Raw genomic sequence first — 19,522 nt, 5'->3', positions numbered from 1 at the left:
ACAATTGACCCATTCTTCAGTTCTCGTTTGCTTGAATAAAGCCTGCTCCTCAGAAGCATGGCAGCTGGCCAAGGGGACTGGCCTTCACTGGATTCGCTTTTGGAGTTGGTGTCTTTTGCTAGAACTAGGTAATAGCTCAGTGGAGGTCAGCTTAACCTAGCAACCTAGCAACAATTCATCATAATAATCCATTTAGTGAATGATCTGCACTGCATCGTTGTTGTACCTGACATGCTTGAAATTTCACTTCAAGATCGTTTACATGTAACAGGACACAGCCATGGCATGGTTAGACTCCAAGCTGCTTTGTAGAGCGCATACAGGTAAACCTGGGAGTGATTTGCATGTAGGGTGTGACTAGCTCTCTCCATGGGACTGGTCTCTTAGATACATTCACAAAACAAAATGGCTACCTGCAAAAAATACAAGCATATTGTCCTATGTATTCGCAAAATTCCATTGGCCCCACCAGAAATATAGGGGGATTTTTACAACAAAATGTTGGAGCACTGTGTTATGCCAAAGTTAGTAACGCCATGCTCCGACATTTGTAAAACACAGGATGTGCCAAATTTATCAAAATACAAAGCACTCTGTGTTTCTCCTAGCTCTGGAGCTAATAAAGCTGCCTAGTGCCAGTGTAGGCAACCTTGCGTCATGTAGAAAAGGTGCCTGCTTCAGAGGCGATTGTTTATGTGCAGAAAGGGGCACCTTCCTTCATTTAAACAATATTGAAAGGTGATTTGCTCTTTCTATGTGTGCCGGAGAATGCAGCACGCATGGAGAAAGCAAAAAACGAGGAGAAAGGTATTCACAGGTCTTAGTTTTTGGTGCTGCCCCAGTCTTGTAAATGTGGGGTAGTGTTGGGAAGCAATGGGTGATGCAGTGAAATGCCCACTGCAACACCCATTGCACGCCCCTTGCACGCTAAGTGAAGCGTGAAAAGTGCCAACATCCCCCATGCTCCAGACACCCTCCCATTCCTTCACTGAGGCGGCCAGGCACAATCAGGACTGAGCTGCCCTCCATGCTCAACACACACACACACACAAAGTTCACCATTCCTCTGTAGGGCACCTGAACCATAGTTGTGGGGAATGTATTGCAGCAACCTTGCAGCCACCTTCCCTCAACTACTGGCGACATGATTCTTCCCAGGAAAACAATTCTAGTGAGGTAGCAAAAATAGCACTCCCAACAAATGTATTGTCCAGCAATGTAATTCTTTTCATAAATGAAATAAGTCTTTAATTACTTAGCAAGCCTGCACAGTAACTAATTGTATTGTGACCTACTGGCCATAGTCTTATAGGGGTGTTCAGGACTCCCAGGGGAGTTCAGAGTCCCAGCGTTGTTGGATAGAGTCAAGGGCACCACACTCCTTGGCACACAGTTCTTCAGTGATGAGTGTTGTCAGCAGGCCTGGGGTGCTGCCTGCTTTTGTGCTCCTGCTGGTCAGGCGCCGCCAGAGAGTCGCGGATGCACGATGTAGCTGCAGTAGAGTCGCACCGGCCTACAAGGGCATGCAGTGGAGATGTCCTCTGTGCAGCTAGCAGGCATTGCTTGGGGGTGCTCACTCTCAGGTACAGTTTGAGTTTAGGTTACAGGGACTCAATAGTAATGGGTGAGTGTCACACTGGTGTCACTCGCATGGTCACACATGGCCTAATGACTGCGTGGTTCAGGGAGGCACGACAAGATGGGCCACCTGTGGGGACTGCTGAAGCAGGGTCAGGAATGAGGAATGCCGGTGTTCACTGCTGTCACAGGCCGTTTCAAGGGTGTCTCTCACAGAGCTGCATAAATGCCTTTCTAAAGTTTCGCCTGAAACCAGCATTGCCACGCGCCAGGGTTGCTGAACATAAAGGATGTTTTAGTTTTGATTCGACTTCAAGTCCCCTTTTCCAGCACCTACTCTTCCTTGTTCTTTATTTCCCTTTTGCAGGTTTGTCTTCATTGTGCTTTGTCTCTATGATACCTTTTCCCTATCGTTCTCTGCCTCCTTCTCTGCCTTTCTCTCTTTTGATTTGGGTCCGATATTGCAGGACTTGGTCAAGAATGCTACTCAAATGTTCCTCCTTGGCTTGGCAGGACCTCAGAATTCTGTCTCTTGTCTCAGTGCTACATAGCTCAGTGAGGTAATGGGGCTCATGGATTCTCAGGGTGTTGCAATGCAAGGTAGGTCCGACATCCTTCTAAAGACGGATCAGCAGCGCAGAACCTCTTCAGTTCTAGGGGTTGGGTCCAACCCTCTTACAGTGGCACAGGCATACATTCTGGTGCTCTACTTGGGTGTGCAAAGCTTCAGCGAGTCAACAGGTGAACACTACACAGCGAGAGGCGCCCACTTGTATTTTGTACTAGGGACAGCTGGCATCCTAAATGTCCAATAGAAATCAAAGTTTCCCCTAACTTTTGAGGGTCATTGTATGCAGAGTGTGTTTCTTCTTTCAGGTTGCATCATCTTCATTGCCTTAACTACAGGAAGGTCTCTTTTTAGTCAGAGCATGAAAGTTACTTCTTCTGTGTGCGAATTGAAAGACAGACAGTGCTCTTCGATTTACAATGAAGTCAAGAGGATTGCCACAATTCTAAAAGAGCAGCACCGGTGGAGATTCAGGGAAGGAGAAACAGCACTCTCTGGTCACCACTGACCTTCTAAAGGGCCTACAAACGTAGGAGATGTCTACATTCAGAAGGAGACTCCCAAATTGTGTATCCCACCTAACTTGTATCCAAACACTCAAATGCACAAGAATCATACAAGGGAATGAGAGAGGTCCAGTTCTCAGCTATTACATATATGTACCGCGGAGAGCCATGAGACAATCCTTCAATGAAGTCCAGTGAAAAAGGCCTACTCCACTCTACCAGAAAAAGCTTCCACCAACCATTAGTAGCCTCATAGCCTGAGCTTCAGAAGGGTACCACCCCATGCTAAAAGGCACTCCCAATTAAGTGGATCCTGTAGGAGAGTAGGATCTGCTTCTTATAGTTACCCCCACTTTTTGTTGACGTTTCACTGTTTTCAACTTAGTCTGGCTGGGATCCTGCTATTCAAGACCCTAGCCTAGCTGCTTTCTCATATAAACTGATTGCATGTACTTTAGGTACACTACAGATCGGATGCTGGGGTACCCTTATAAGTTCCTAGTATATGGTAAACTATGTACCTAGGGCATACCCCAAAGGCCTCAGAGGGGATGCAGCATGTACTATGCCACCCCTGAGAGGCCACTCAAATTGACACCACAGGTCTGCTAAAGCAACCTGTGTAAGGTGGTGCATGCAACCCTTACTTAGATATAGGTTCACGATATCTACCTTATCACTGCACATATAAACCTATCAGTCACCCCTATGGCAGGCCTTATAAATCCTGAAGGCAGGGTGCTGGGTTTTATGTGAGAGGGTGCCCATGCATGAGCAGAGCCCCTCTACAGCCTTCATAATCCATTCTCCTGGGTTGTTCTGTGATGCAGTCATACCATATACTCTTAATTGCATTATAACCTCACAGTAAATGCTAACTTTAAAGCGACTGCACAGAAACACATCATGTTTGGTGTCAAACACTTTGGAGTCATACCTCCATACCAGTAACTGATGGGGGAGGTATGATTCCACTCTCCTAGAGGGAGTAATATAACAACACAGGTGCACCCAGTACCGGCTTTCTCGACCCTGGCATCACAAAATGGATGCTGCCAGCCACAGACTAGAGTCTGTCCTCCTGCTGCTGGATGAAACTCCAGCAGGGAAAGGCTGGACAATAGGTTTCCTGTCACAGGGAGGTGTAACCACCTCCCAGACAGGCTTTAGTGTATTGGGGCTGGGCAGGTGCACTCTGAGAGTGCTTTGATGTCTGCACTGGGGGCACATTTGGTGTCCCTGTGCATAGTCCAGCTCAAACCATTTGTAGGAGCCATTTGCTCCTGCTCTGGTGCAAAACTGGACAAAGGACATGGGTGTAGCCACCCCTCTTTCCTGACCCTCCCATAGGTGGGTCCCCAGAGATTGTCCCACCCCTTCCTTGGGTTTAAAGTAGGAGCCTCTGGCTACAGGACTTTATATTTATCTGGATGAAACTCTGCTACAGAAACCAAGTACTTTGACTATCTACACTGTGGTAGATGACTGAAGAATCTCCCTTGGAGGAAAGGAGATACTCCCCTGCTAAGCAGGCACCAAAGACGCATCTGACCAGTTTGCAACTCCGCAGCTCCTGAGCACTCCGAAGACTTTTGCAACACAGGAGGTCGGTTTCCAAGTGTCCCCGAGGTTGACTAGTGTGCTCAGCAAACCTGAGACCCATATCCCTTGTGGGGACCGTGCAACCCGAACCCCTGGGCACCGGGTCCATTTGCAGAAGTACCTCCTTTCTGGCAACCCCTGAAGCTGTGCTTTTTGCTACTTGGAATCCAGATCCCGAGCAGTGACTACACTGAAGATTACCAGCCTACACTGAACGAGTGTTCCGTGGGTTAGTATTTAGTGATTCCTCTTGAGGTCGCTTCACGATCCCTGGTCCGTTGGCCTGTGGGTCCCTGTGAAGGTGACTTTAACTTTCAGTGGGCTTACCTGGTTGCTCCAGATGTGCCCTGACTCTCCATCACATGGGGAATCCCCAGGACCTTGCTGGTCCTCACTGAAGCATCGTTTCTCTGACCGCATGGATTACAGTTGCTAAGGCTTGTTGGTGTTCAATCTGGACACTAACCCCCCAGCACTTGACATGCTTCATGGGACAGCTTACCTGTGGGCTTTGGTTGTCCTCGACATCTCCTGGTCCCCGTGGCTGCAGAGTCAAGCTTCACCTCTTCTCACCTGAAGCACCCGGTGGACATTCGTCTACCGAGCCCCTGGTCACTTGCAAGTGACCCAGACTCTGGCTCCTCTGCTTTCAGGTTCTTCTCAGCTTCAATCCAGGCTTGGATCTCACCAGACACTTTTCCTCTTCACGGCAGCAGCACTTTGCAGCATCATGCCATTGAAAACGACGAAGATTCCTGACACTCTTTGACCCCTATGCACCTGGCTTTCCTGGGTTAGGTAACACGAGTACTCCGGTGCTCACATGGGTGTTGGCCTTAGAACCTTCTAAGTGTGACTTTCCCATAAAGTTGTACAGAGCTCGTGGCTGTGTTCTCACACTGCACGCGTCCACCGTGGGTCCCCTGTGTCACTACCTTGGGTGGTTTCTTGCGGTCCCAGTGATTCTACGTGCTCTAGGCACTGTGTCTAGCCAAGTCGTGGTTGTTATACCACTTTCTCAGTATATGGTTTGGTCTCCCCCTGGAGCCCACTGTGTATTGTACTATTTACTGTCATTCTAGAGATGTAATATTGTGTGCTTTGTTCTCTAATCTCATAAAGAGGTTAGTAGAGAGTGTTTAGTAATAAATACATATTTTTAGGTCTCGATGATCCAGCGCGCATGCGCTGTCAGCGAGACATTTAGAAAGCTGCTTTTGGAAGTGCTTCCAAAGCGGCGATCAGTACTTTTTTTCGTCGTGCGTGCGCACAACTCGCATTTTTAATTTTTTAATTTTTTAATTTCACAGCCCGACCGCTTGGCCAATGCTTGTTCCACTGTGTGTCTGTCCGCATCGCCTTAGTGAGGAAGCTTACTTCTCAGCCGATTCTGGTGTCTCAGGGGGCTAATGCTCGATCTCCGGTCAACAATAACAAGATTGCTATTGACATGGGTAACAAGCAACATCCACTAGCGCTAAGAAACCTAGTCAGGGTGAACGGGCCTTTACAATACACACAGTATGTATTTGAATGCCCTCTGTTGCTTGCCTTTCTCCTGAAAGCATGATGCCATATTCCCAAACAGGTGGAGTGATGATTGGGTTTATGAATCCATGCGGGCTTTACTCACGCCTAATTTGAAAGAAACTGGGAGTATGGAATGAGTGCACAAAGTGCTACCCAAGATCACACGGTTTAGATCACTTGCAGTGATGAAATTAGAATTCATGTTTTTGAGGTCATTCACTGATCAGACCGCATTGCCTCCCTACCCATAGAACTAACTGCCTCTTCTTTTAGAATCCAAAGCCAGAGGGACAGCGTTTCCTTTCAGAAATCTCTAAAGGAAGGGTTACTTTTACTGTATTTATTTGTTATCACTGTGCCTCATTCACACCGTGCATGCGCACACTAAGGGGCTCTTTGAGGACAACGGAATGGTGTTAATCGACAGAGACGACGTGGAAGACAAGGCAGCAGATAGCACAGAGCATGCTCAGGATCTCAGCCTGTGCTGAGCTGGGAGAAGAAAGAAGGTGCTTTATTATCTGTTCCCGCAGCCGGATTCCAGGAGAGCACTGCTTGCAGCCGCTCGGGTCCCACTGGGTCTTAGAGCCGACAGTTATTTTCAAATGGCTTCTTATCAGCCTCAAACACTGAACTCTACAATCAAAAACAAATTAGTGATTTCTCAACAGCGACAATAAAAGGCATTAATGTAACCCTTGTCATCCATGCTGTTCCTGTTCACATTTCTTGTTTTGTCCCATCTTGCATTCTCTAAGTATATTCATGACCCTTGTGTGATGCACACTGTGATCTGGGTCGTCTCAACATGTCTAGGTGAGTTCATTTAGTGGGGTGTTTAGGAGAGGGCATGACTGTTTACGTTTCTGCAGTTTTTGATTGGGGTGAAGTGACATGTTAGGGAGAACTTCAGTGTCTGAAATCAAACATGAAAACATTACAGAACATCACATATTCGTTATTTAAAACTCTAAAGCAACTTTAAAGGACAGTATTGCAGTTTATTTATTCTCCTGCCCCTTCTTCTCTACACTTTATCACTGCTCTACAAAGCCAGTATCTCTTCACTAATTTCTCTGCACACACATTGTATCTCTCCACTGACGCATCTCTCTACAGTCTCATTAACTTTTTACAGCCCCATCTCTTCACATCCCCTATATGTCTTAATTGTCACATCTTGTATCATCCTCTGCAACTCTTCACTGCCCCATGTCTTCACCGTCTCTGCATCCCTTCACTGCCCTGTCCCTCTGCAGCCCTACCATCACTTTAAACACCCCTCATTTCTGCACTGCTCCTGCATATTATCACTGTCACGTCTCTTTATAGCCTTTACATCTCTTCACTCTGCCCATCCCTCCAAATTTCCAGCATTTATTCGTTGTCCTGTCTATCCAGTCTTGGCATCTCTTCACTGTTCAACATTTCTACAGACCCTGCATGACATCATTGATCAAATGTGTTTACGGCTTGCATATTGTCAGATTAGTGGACTGAGGCACAGGGAGAGTGTAGTGACTCCGACACAGGTAGAATAGATTTAATGCTTTATTGGAAAAGATGTAAAGCAGTATAAAAGGTGCTGCCAGCTTGAAGGAGAATTCAGGACTGACCAGCACTCTAAACATCATGCATAACATATGAACATTCTGAGATGACATATAACAATTCCAATAACCATTCTACAGCACATGCCAGCACACTACAAAGAATAAACATCTATGATTTGCCCAAGATCAAACAGTTTACTAAAGTTGAAGACACAGTACAAATTACTCCAAAGACTGTAGCTTAACCCAGGGCTTTAAGTAGGCCGGGTCCTGCTGGTGTGCAGCACTGGCAGTTCTAAAAAGCAGGTACTGAGACAGGCCCCTATCAGTCTCTGTTTTGCCCTACCCCCCAGGGTGATTTGTTTTTTTAACTCTGTAGCAGTACCACCCATCACTGTCTTTGAGGTAACTTCAAAGAGACTCCTTATAGTTTTTTCACAGTCTCACCACTTCAGAACTGAAGCATTTTCAATATTATATACAACGAAGTCATAGTTGTTTCTTATTTATCTTCCACAACTAAGCCAATAGCCCTGGCTTGTTGTTGGTGTAATGTTACTTGTTTCATTTATGTTGTTTTTATTGGAGAGACAGGGAACACAAGCACATCTCCTCCCTCAATCCCAGACAAAGGGGGAGGACAGTGCATTCCAGATGTGTCCTTCTGCATATTCCCAGCCCCACCCTATATTTTTGTTCCACACGTTATTTTCACAAATTGTGCTTTTAAGGGGTTGCGATATTTCACAGTGGGGTCTAGCACTAAGTAACCATGGTTTCTGAAAAATGGGCTCTGGGCACATGACAATCTTGCTACAAACAGGGTAACGTGCACAGACTCAACAACCCACTCAAGAATTTTGTCATCCTAAAAGATGGAGGAGAGAGAACTCCCCAACTCATTTGGTCTGCACATTAGTACTACTGTGTACATCGGATTTCGGATGAATGTGTGCATGATTTCGTAATAATGTGTACATCAGATTTTGCATGATTGTGATTTCGTATGAATGTGTTCAGTAGGAACAATGAAGGCTGGACAAACTCGTCCCCTGCACAGTGTGGTTCTCCACCTTGTGGAGTGACCCCCAGCACGCTGCTGTCCACGCTAGTTGCTCCTGGACACATGTCCCTAGTCTGCAGACTTGTTACAACAGATACGGCCGTGGAATGGCTCCAGGGCAGACTCTGCTTAGTTTTACCACAGACCACCCCTCACTCCCCCCACACCCTCCCCTCCCCCACTCGCCTTAGGCTATTTCTAGATGATATAAACAAACAATGGTCCAAAGCCTATTGATTACAACTGGTGACTCAATCAAACAATGACTCAATTTCCTTTTTATGAGCAACAATATCCAATTTGCCCAATAGTATATCAATACATTATATTGAGAGAAAACCTAACACCACGGTTAAAGAAAAATATATATATATTTATTTTTCATTCTTAAATTCGCATTTTTTGTATTCATACTAGTTACATATGTTCTGAAGTGAGTAAAAACAGATAGGTTGCCCCGAAGGGAGCGTGCAAAGGAAGAAAGGATGTGCTCAAAAAAGGGTTGAAACTGATGAAGGGAAAACACAGTGATGAACGAGGAGAAGAAATATTCACATTATTTTTCAACCAATACTGGACATATAATTTGTCCCATTGAAAATCTGGCCAAGATGTTATTTACAAATCACAACATTGTACTCCATAAACCTATATGTCTTATATTTTGCACTAGCAACAATGTTGTTAAACAGCTGGTCCAAGGTTATGAAAGAAAGGTGTCGACGTTTCGACTCGTCTTAGCCCAACGGTGATTTAGACCTGGGGATTGCGAGTCTTCATCAGGACTGTAGGAGCAACTGGGGCAACCAAGGGAATTTTTAATTTACCCTAAAAAAGAAAATTAGGAATTAACTAAACCGTGGTGAGGATTTAAAAACCTATAACCCACATAGGGCTAAAAGGTGGTGCTGGCTTACCCTTCTGGACAGAGCAAGCGTAGGGAGGAGATCCAAATCAACACTTCCCACAAGATAAATCCTTATTCAAGTCGGAAAAGGCGATACTTCATTTTATAGTGTTACTGGCAAAGGTTCATACCTACAATTGATTAATTAACATCAGTATACCTTAGTAATAAGATGAGTAATTGTATTCAAAATTTGATAAGGGTTAATTACCTTGGTGTGAGGTATGTGCCAGGGTCAAGCTTTTATGTTGACCATTCCGATTGTGTTTTAATCCAATCTACCCCACAACAGAAAAGGGGGGATTAGTGTCCTTATTTTTAATTCAAGGATTCTACAGGGAAAACACGGGTGATAGGATTACCATTAGTCATATGTCGATTATCCCATAGACTTAAAGCAAAAAATGTTTTTTAAGTACATTGAAGAAGCGCTTACCTAATATGCTTCTTGGCAGATATATAGTAATTCAATAATGATTCCTAATCGTTATCTGCGGAAAAAAGGCAACAAAAAACGGGTCACACTCGATGTTTTTCACGAGGTGCGGTGTGTGTAACGAGAGGCTCGGGATAAGGTAATTGAAAAGGAGAGGATTTACCAGCTCGCCGCCTGTTAATCGTCACAAATGCAATCAAAGCCTCTCTGTGCCTTCGGAGAAAGACGCCGTCATTGAGCGTGTATTTCTGCGTTTGAAATAACAAAGCCTCCGACTCTTGTCACGTGCATAGAGAGAGGACTAGTCATCGCGGAATGCTTCCGCATCCACTGTTTTGGGATTCTGGGGGTAATTCACATTATAGTGCATAAATCACATTGTTGTGACTTTTTAAGCAATTAATGTACTCGCAGCAATATTTGGACTCGAAACGATCGGCCATTTATCGATGTCGCCGATTCGGAGTTCATGTAATTGAAATAGCGAAGGAGACTCATGAATATTCACATAATAGGAATGCAGTTATAGGGACCGGAATACAGTTAAAAAATCCACCCAAGGCATCACATCTTGGTTGAAATTACTGTTATTCCTGAGTTGACATTTCGAGAAAGGCGGTAATGAACACAGAAAAAGGACTGTCAAATCTGACCCAATGTGGGAAAAACGGTGGTAATGGACACAGAAAAAGGACTGTCAATTCTGACCCAATGTAGGAATAAGGGACCCCTATCCTACTGCCAGCATTAGTCATGCTATTTATATGAAGATGTTGGGTTGAGGCATATAAGAAAAGGTTTCAGAGATGTCAAGTGTATCCTTTTGCCTACCGATAAATATTTCAATATACTGTGTTTACCATAACATCAACAGATTAATTCAAGTTTCAACCCAAAAACATATAACAAGTGAAAAATATGTCAATGGAAAAATTATTATCATGATACAGTTGTAAAGTTAAGTACAGTATACTTCATAGACACACATTATTATTAAAACCCTTATATGCAATAGTACAATATGGCAGCCTGCATATACAGTTTGTTTATATTCCCAACAATGCTACTTGTCTGTTCATTTCCTCCAGCTCATTGAGCCCCTTGTTGACCGTATTCAATGTGTATATCCATTTGCACTCTCGTCTATTCAGAGTATTATGTAAGTCACCTCCTCGAGGGTTGGCTGTGATTTTTTCAATAACCCACCACTTCAGGCTGTTCTCAGAATGTTCAAATCTGCTGAAGTGGTCAACCAAAGGGGCGCCCTGAACTTTGCACCGTATGCGACTCATATGTTGTAAAATTCTGCACTTGATTTTTTGTGTGGTCTGACCCACGTACAAAAAAACGCTATTTCTAGGCAGTCAGACAAGGTGTTTGTAACCAAGGCCTCGTCTCCTATGGTGCATTTAAAATGGTGCGTTTAAAATGCATATGTGTTGTTTGGGTTCACGTTGTGCAGCGCTGCAGTCATTGACTCTTCCCCAGCCCTTGCCTCCACTGTCTTTTATAGCGCACCATTATATTACGGTTATGGTGGGCTAAAATACAGGTCCCTTCACCAAAACTAAACACACGTTTCTTGTAATCCATCTGTTTGTCAAAGTGCCAAAAAACGGTAACATTTTGTAAACCACATGGGATTTTAAATATTTCCTTAAAATTTCTAAAGGTTCTCTGGGAAAACACTTGCCTTTAAAAACGCTTCTGTTGTTTATTATTGGCTTGTTTTACTTTTTGCAAAAATATTCACCTAACTAAAGCAAACAAAAGTCCCAGCACTCCTGGCTGCGCCATTAGACCCATACAGGGACTTAATTTAAACTGGAGTTTACCGGAACGCTGTGCAGAAAAATGCATTTACACATGCCACATACCATGCGATGGGGCGGTTTACACAACCACACACACACATACACAACCACACACACAACCACACACACAACCACACCCACGCACACAACCACACACACAACTACACACAGCCACACAACCACACATACATAAACACACACAACCACACAAAGAACCACACACAACCACAACCACACACACAACCACAACTACACACACAACCACCCACACACACAACCACACATACACACAACCACACACACACAACCACACCGTCAATGCACACTTTCACCAGGCACAGACACCACTAGCCGTCAGTGCACACTTCCACCAGGCACACACACCACCAGCTGGCAGTGCACACTTCCACCAGGCACACACACCACCAGCCATAAGTGCACAATTTCTACAGGCACACACACCACCAGCCATCAGTGCACAAATCAATTGTTAACGCATCCACAATTAACTATTGTAGCAATCGCAGTATGGCACACTTTACTATTAAACATATTCATCTAAAGCGCAGCATGCCACCATTGCTACAAAAATAAATACAAATTTTTTTGGCCTACAATTTATAGACTTTTGTTGCAAAAGGTGTTGCAATATTTAGCAATGCCAATAGCTCAAACTTAATTAATGCGAGACCTATTGCATTGCAAATTCTTGTTTATATATATACCTTGTGTAGTTCTCCTTTCATTTAGTCATTCAGGATGTTATAGACTGGTAAAACAAGCTGCTTTACATTCCTTCAAGACTTAGCCTGATGGCTGCTCTCCACAGTACGATCGGAATCTAGCTTAGAAAGTAATGTTTTTTTCATGAGCCTTTCATTATCTTAATTTTTCTAAAAAAGGGTTTGTTTGGAAAGAAAAAAATTCTTATTAGTAATATCAATCTTAACCACTGTGTTATGTTCTGAACTCTGAGAGGTATATTTACAAGCACCTATCACCACCACAACATCAATTTCAGTGACGTTGTTATGGTGATAGGGGCCTCGCCTAATTTACAAGGCCACGTTAAGCCACTTAATGTAGGCTTAACTATGCATATTGTGGTTGATGGAAAACCACTGATACCATTTAGGGCATTTTTAAAAACCTGCAATACTATTGGTTTTCAAAAGATCCTGCATGGACTTTGGCACCGATAAAATAGAGAAATTTGTGCTTGATAAATTCAACACTGTTCACTGTGCCAAACTCTTTTTGGCACTCTTCAGCACTTGAAGATTTTGAAAAAATCTTAAACAAACACACAGTTACAGGAACCTATAAAATACGCCATTGTTATACTCTTTATTTTATCTGAAAATAGCCAATGCACTTGAGTATAATTACATTTGAACATAATCGAGCATACTTCCGCATTCTCCAATGGTTAAATATGATTTAAATATGACAGAAGGCGTTTGTTATCTTAGCCCCTGATTATGAGCTGCCTAGAGCGAAGTCCCTGTGTGGAAATCCCTCTGCATAATTATAAGGGGTCAGATCCTAACACACCCACATTTTCTGTGAGTGGGAACACTGGACCTGACTTTACCAATTTGAACATTCAGCTGGTAAAATCACATACGGAAAGGGTTGCAGTGAAGCCTGGATCCTTTATTGCAGCCTCACCCCAATGCAAGCGGGAGCATATAATGCTTCCAACTCCCAGCCAGCTGATATCTTCTTCTTCACTCCCCCGCCTTATGAACACTTCTATCTTTCCCCACCACACACAAAAGCCCCTGTACATGTTTATCACCAACTCAAAGCAGTCGCTAAAGCTGTGCATGAAACCCCTGAGAATCAGGAATACCTTGTGTAATTCTGCAGCTCTGTAGTAGTTTTGAATGAAAAGGCTAGCAAGGGATTTCCATCTTTGTACTGAAACAAGATTCCCAACGAGTTGCTAGTAGATTCCCCTGATAAGTATTACAAGGTGTTATAATAGAAGAACTAGTATTGATATTTTTCGCAAAAACACACATGTACGCATCAAACAAATGTCAGAATTACCAAAGGCATACACATTGTAGCATTACATCATATGCTATTTTATGGTACATACTACTTGTTGGGCCTGGCCCTTTTTGCAGGTTTTGACCCAAACCTTTTGCCTTCTTACTCCTATTTTCTTTTGACCTTTTTTTGCTGGCTTTAGGACTCTGGGAACTTTACCACTGCTAATCAGTGCTAAAGTGCATATGCTCTCTGTGTAAATTGTAATGGTGATGGGTTTATCCATGATTGGCATATCTGAGCCGCAAACCTTCTCTTTTATTACACATAAGGCATGCCTAAGGTAGGCCCAGGATAATTCCATGGGCAGGGTGCAGTGTATGCAAAAGGTAGGACATGTATTGGTGTGTTTTACATGTCCTGTAGTGAAATACTGCTAAATTCATTTTTCACTATTGCAAGGACTATCTCTCACATAGGTTATAATTGGAGCTGCCTTGTAACATCTTACAAGTGTGACTTTCAATTGGGACGAGCTAGAGATTTGGAATTTGGGCTCCTTGAGCTCAGAATTTAAAAATACATCTTTTAGTAAAGGTGGTTTTTCAATTGTGTGTTTGAAAATGCCACTTTTAGAAAGTGACTACTCAAGAAAGGGAGTAACCTGGTGACACCTTTGCTATGCTGCTATTTATTGAAGCAGGCTTAATGCCTTGACCACACTGTTCGCAATAAATACACCAAAATATACATATTGTTGAATAACACCCGAAACTGAGACAAGATGTCCATGTCTCTTTATGTTCACTGCTACAGGTTCAGCTTTAAATTGTTTGAGAAACCCGATCAAGTCTCTTGATAGACAAAGGTATTTAATTTACCACAATAGTTTAGATTCTCAGAAAACAGTGATCAAGAGCTCACACTAATTTGTCCATTTTATTAAACCAACAGGTTACAACGTGCCCAGCCCTGATGAAAATCCAGCGAAATAATTAACGGGATTGGAAACGCGTCGGCTTTTCCGCTCCATACACAAAGGGCCATCCACTAGCCAATGTCTAGCTATTTTTCTGAGGAGGTCTTACTTAAAGATTCAGCCCCCCAGAAACATTGCCCTTGTGTTAACAGTCCTAACCAACTAAGGCGTGAAACAGCAGGTTCTAGGATTGTTTGAATTAATGATGCAGGTGTAATGATTTTATGTTTTCATTGAATTTTTGTCACAATATTTGTAGTTGTTTGAACAATGTTTGTGTTTTGATCCATGTCCCTCATCACTGTTATTTGTTTATAAATTTCAGAGGTAAATTGATTTTGTGTCGCCCTCAGACATATGTAAATTGTAAAAATATTTAAGTATGTTACAAATATATATGATAAAGGTCACGATTGCCTACGAACAGTGTGGTCAAGGCATTAAGCCTGCTTAAATAAATAGCTGCATAGCAAAGTGGTAACCAGGTCACTCCCTTTCTTGATTATTAAGTTTCATTGTCCTACCTGGTACCTTACGGAAAAGACCCCTTTCTTTCACACTTTTAGAAAGTGGGCATTTTCTTACTTTACCATCCTGTGCCTCGAACTGCCTGTGGGATCAATGTCTGGTTTAGACTGACAATGGGCTTTTTGTACATTCACTCTAGATAGTCACACAAAGTGAGCTAAGGTGTGCCCTGCATATCTTGATTGCCCATCACCAGGCTGATGGGCCTTCCTGAGCTAGATTGGAGGGAGGAGTTGTCACTGACACCTGAATAGGGCTGTGCTTGGCCTCTCACAATGCTGTCTTCAACCCCATGTAGTGTGACAGGACAAGGCCGGATCTGTGCACTACAAAGACTATCCTTTGAAGTATGCCTACTTCAAAGGCCAAAAGGGGTATAAATATTTGACCTGTATTCCCAAACATTTGGAACACTTCTGTATCAAGTGGAGACTCTGCCAAGAGGAAGAGCTGGAGAGCTGTTAGGAGGAGTACTGCCTCTCTGCTATGTTGCTTCACTGAGTTGACCTCCAGTTGTTGCTTCTGTCTTGGAGAGATTAAGGATTGGACTTTTGCTTTGGTATCCTGCTTGAGAAGATTCTCCAAGGGCTTGTGTGTGCTTGCCCCATCATAGGAAGTCCCAGGGCCTTCAAAGACTTAATTTTCGCCCCCTGAACTCCTCTGCTGGAGGTTCTGACCAGCAATGTGCAGCCAATTCCAGTTCTGGGCCCTTGGAGGTGGCTTCTTACAAGAAGAGCTGAAAATCCACGCATCACCCTTCAATGCCATTTTTTCTGGTGGAAGCTTGCCATGTGGTGGAAAAACCAACGCATCTCCACAGTGTGGCAGAAAAGATGGACTTGACAACGGTATGTACGACTTGTCGATGCTTCTAGCAGACATTGCTCTCTTAGGCTTAGCTAAGCTCAAGGACGGCCCGACACACACAGCTGGTCACACACTAGATATTATTTTTACCAACTCACCCAGTACTTTTTGTGAATCCCCCCGGCCGCTGACTTGGTCTGATTACGCTTCAAATGAATTCCATATTCTGGGTCCCAGGGTGGACAATGCACCCCATCCTGCCTCTCACTGTGTCCGTAGACAATGGCATAAAATCCCCCTGAATCTCTCCCAAGCTGCTGTTTCGGCACCTTGGAATGTAGAACCTAGCAACATAGAGGCCGGTTTATCCTGTTACAACTCTTCTGTTAAATGTGCCTTCGATCAGCTTGCGCCTCTGAAATTTTTTCCCAGTTCACCTGAGCTCCGTGCCAAAAAACGGCAATGTAAAGATCTAGAGTGACGTTGGCGTAGAACCCATGATGAGAGGGATGTAAAACTGATCTCTCCCACTACCATAAAAATATAAAGGCAGCGCAGAAAACCTTTATTGTTCACAGTAAGCCCATACAGTGAGTACCCCTAAAACCTTATTCCAGATTCTCAAGTCCTTTACCAATCCCAAGGCCTGTGTCAATATAGAGGCCCCCTCCCAAGCTCTCTGCAAGATCACTTCTGCAGGGAGCCAGCAACCGGATGCTACGCTCTATAATCCGTCTGTATCCGCAAAAACACAGCTACCGCAGAGCTTTTCTCCTCTTACCTCGGAGGATGTGGAGGCATAACAGTAATCAGTAAAATCTGGCTCCCCCTTGACATTTTCCCAGCCAAAATAACTGCTTCTCTATCTAATCAATTGTCCTCACCCATAGGTACACTTCTGAATCTCTCGATGAGAATGTAAGGTGGCACAGGTGATCCCTATTCTGAAGAACACCGGGGTCCATGTGGAAGACCTTTCCAATCTCTGTCCCATTTCTTTACTACCTCTCCTGAGCAAGCTACTGGAAAAGTACATCAATAAACATCTGTCTGACCATTTCCATGTTGAATCTGCTGATAGTTTGGATTACTCTCAATCTGGTTTCAGGCCCAAATATAGCACAGAGTCTGCCCTGGTGGCGGTCACGGATATTATCAGGATGACCTTAGATAGCGGCCCATCTACGATTCTTGTGCTGTTGGACCTCTCTGCCCCATTCTACACGGTTGCTCACCAGATCCTGCTCAGGAGATTGGACTCAGAGGACTAGCCCTTCAGTGGATGAAAAATGTCCTTTCCTCCTGCTCTCAGACCATTAACTTAGGTCCTTTTCGGTCAAAGGCAACGGAATTGACCAAGGGAGTACCACAGGGCTCATGTTTGAGCCCTACATTATTCAACATTTATGTTGCTCCCTTGGCTAACCTCCTTTGGACCTGTGACTTTACTCCCATTTCTTACGCTGACGACACTCAGCTTCTCTTCTCATTTAATAAATCCACTCCCTCTGTTCAGTCTACTTTCTCTTCTAGAATGATAGCTATCTCCAATTGGATGAGAAGCAATTTTCTCCAATTCTTCAACTTAGGGAAGATGAGGATTATGCTTTTTGGAGAGGCACCTTTGATGTGGACACCAGAGTGGTGGCCGGCAGACCTTGGTGCTCCTCCTGCACCCAAGACCCTTGTTAAGATAAGAACCTCGGCATTCGCCTAGATCAGGCTCTGACCTTGAAGGAGCATGCTGCCTATACTGCTGGCTCCTGCTTCCACGCACTGGGTTTATTACAGCAAGTTTTTCCTTTTCTCCCAGATTCTACACTCAAAACCCTTATTCAGGCAATGGTATTAGGCAGCTTAGACTACTGCAACGTTCTCCCGATCTCAGCCGAGTCCTCGTTATGCAGATTGCAGGTGGTTCAAAACACTGTAGCACGCCTGGTCTTGAATGCCCCTCCCCCCCCGAAAAAGCCTCCCTTCCTCTCCTCCCACAGCTTCATTGGCTCTTGATGCGTTAGCGGATTAAGTTCAAAACCTGCTGCGCCATACATAAGGCCTTGTATAACAATGAGGGAAAACAAAGAAAGGCTTGGGTCCTGTCACTGACCGGCCTGGACCGCTACTATTAGGTAAACAAAAACAAATGGCCGAGCAGGTTGAATTTTAAATAGTACACCACCTAGTCAGACAAATTACTAGGTTGAACAACCATTAAGTTGAATGAATTGGTACTTTATATAACAGTTTTTTCAAAAATATTTTTCTTATGTCATAAAAAACAAACAAAATATTTAACAAATACATACATACATTCAATAAAGTGCAACGAACATATCAAACAAGTATATATCACAAAATCATTGTAACATAGAATCACATAGACAACTATACAATGCCTCCGGTGTTGTAAATATGAGGCACCAGTCCTGAATAAAAATACAGACAAACAAGTGGACAAGCTGATAATTACATCCGCCTACTTGTCAACACCAACCCGAGGTTGCTGGTTGTAACCGATTCTACGGCTGCTACACTCCGGCATCCATCTTCTCACCAAAAGAGACACGTGATTTATAGGAACTAAATAACGCATTTGTATTGCTTAGACTGGTGCCTCATAATTACAACACCGGAGGCATTGTATAGTTGTCTATGTGATTCTATGTTACAATGATTTTGTGATATATACTTGTTTGATATGTTCGTTGCACTTTATTGAATGTATGTATGTATTTGTTGAATATTTTGTTTGTTTTTGACGACATAAGAAAAATATTTTTGAAAAAATTGTTCTATAAAGTACCAATTCATTCAACTTAATGGTTGTTCAACCTAGTATTTTGTCTGACTAGGTGGTGTACTATTTAAAATTCAACCTGCTCGGCCGTTTGTATAACAATGGCCACTCCTATCTTGCTAAGAAATTTAATCACCATGTTTCCTCCAGGGCTCTTCGCTCAGGAACCAAATCTCTTCTCTTGGTCCCCCAGGTCAGGAAATCAAGGTTGGGAAGGAAAACCTTTTCCTATCTCGCTCCTCTTTATTGGAACCAGCTCCCCATCCATCTGAGACAATGTTCTGACTATCTTCAATTCAGAAAGCTTCTCAAGACCGCTCTGTTCTAAAAACTGTCCGTCAGCCTTCCTGCTGCACTGTTCAAAGTGCAGAGATAACCCTTCGGGGGTGATTCAGGTGCTATACAAAACCTATAAATAAATAAATATGTGGCGGAGAAAACCACCGCAGCCCGAGTCTAGATGACCGTGTCTCCAATGTCTGCTTCGACTTTGACACAGGTCCTGCTGTGAGACTGAAGGAATCGACGCATCACCTATTTACAGTTGGAAGAATCATCTCGCAGTCTGTTCCGCCACAGCCAAAATCGACTCCAGGGAGTCCGGATTTTCCGCGCTTCGCACCTGTGCACCAAGTCTACATTCACACTGGGTTTCAGTAAGGACCTGAAACCACGTGACCCAAGAAATGACGCATTACCTCCCCATGCAGTAGGAAACCGATGCATCACTTCCTCTCAAAGTAAGGAACCAACGCATCACCTCCCCTGTGTAGTAGTAAGTAACCGATGATTCACCTTCCCTGGGAGCAAGGAACTGCCGCATTATCTTGCCTTGGTGTAAGGAACCAACACATCG

The sequence above is a fragment of the Lissotriton vulgaris genome, chromosome 5 (assembly GCF_964263255.1).
Source record: "Lissotriton vulgaris chromosome 5, aLisVul1.2, whole genome shotgun sequence".
In the NCBI taxonomy this organism is placed as follows: domain Eukaryota; kingdom Metazoa; phylum Chordata; class Amphibia; order Caudata; family Salamandridae; genus Lissotriton; species Lissotriton vulgaris.
The sequence above is the reverse complement of the archived record's forward strand: the minus strand, read 5'-3'. Positions refer to the sequence as shown.